This window comes from Thalassophryne amazonica, chromosome 2 (genome assembly GCF_902500255.1).
Source record: "Thalassophryne amazonica chromosome 2, fThaAma1.1, whole genome shotgun sequence".
NCBI lineage: Eukaryota > Metazoa > Chordata > Actinopteri > Batrachoidiformes > Batrachoididae > Thalassophryne > Thalassophryne amazonica.
The window spans coordinates 45,969,945-45,971,195 of NC_047104.1; positions in this window are offsets into that span (position 1 = coordinate 45,969,945).

Genomic DNA, 1,251 nt, shown 5'->3' on the forward strand with positions numbered 1-1,251 from the left:
GGAGCCCGCAAGCAGACAGTGCGGAGGCGCCGCTCTGCGCATGCGCAAAGTAACATTTCCATCTTCAATAGGAAAATAGTTATGCTCAAAAGTTTACATACTGTGGCAGAATAGATTTTTTTGCCCATTTTTCAGAGAATATGAACGATAACACAAAACTTTTTATTATTTTATTATTTATTATTATTATTATAATCAAGGTTGAAGACTCACCTTTTTACAACTGCTTTTTATTAGAAGATTTTATTGCTAATATTCATTTTTTCTTTCCAGCTATTTTGTTTTTTGAATTGTCTTTTTGGTTTTTTAATGTGTTGTTGCAATGTTTGTTTGTATGTATATGTAAAGCACTTTGAATTGCCCAGTATTGCACTCTATGGTAAATCTGCATGGAGTAGACAGTTCTCCAAAAACTGACTGTGCAAGAAGGAGAAGAGTGAGGAAAGCCAACAAGACACCCAGACAACCCAGAAGACGTTACTGTATAGGCTTATGTGGCTGTGATTGGAGAAATTGTGCACAGTGCAAATTCTGCATTTTGTATCACCAGTTATACAGTGTCATGATGAAGTAGTATAGAGGAGGATTTTCTTACAAAGAAGCCCTGAAAGTTTAGCTACAAATTGTCAAAAGGTACATCTAAGATGCAAGCCTAGATTTGATCTGTTTTGGTGAAAGAAAATCCTTCTCTGCTCTGCTCTACTATGAAGTTAAGAAGCAACATTACATTCTATTCAAAGCTTCACTCAGTTGTTGATGGTTGACCCATAGGGGGCACTCTTCTGATCACAGCACATTTTAATGTAGACAGGCAATGGAAGCTTAATGTCAATGTGTTTATTTTATCAAGATTACAGACCCATCAACTTGATTTTTTTTCTTGACACAGTACAGTGAATTGCTAGCAGAGTTGTAGATGCACAGTAGTTATATCTTATTGGCTGAAAAATACCCTCCATTGGTGACAACTTCAGACTGCGAGACAATGTCTGACAATGAAGAGCTGTCCTTCATACTGGAGTTACTTGCCCCAAAGAAGAAGAAGAAGAACAACAACGTGAACGACGTCAAGGCTCTCTTCCCCACTAGCTCCACGTACAGATTGGCCACAATGGGGGATACTGGAGACTCCATTGCGCAACCATGAATCTGCCTCTAGTAATTCCCCCTAAACAGGAAATATGTGGTGTTAAGACAGATCTCCAAGAGTTGGCAGATGTGGTCTGATGTGAGTTTGGTCCTTTCAAGTAG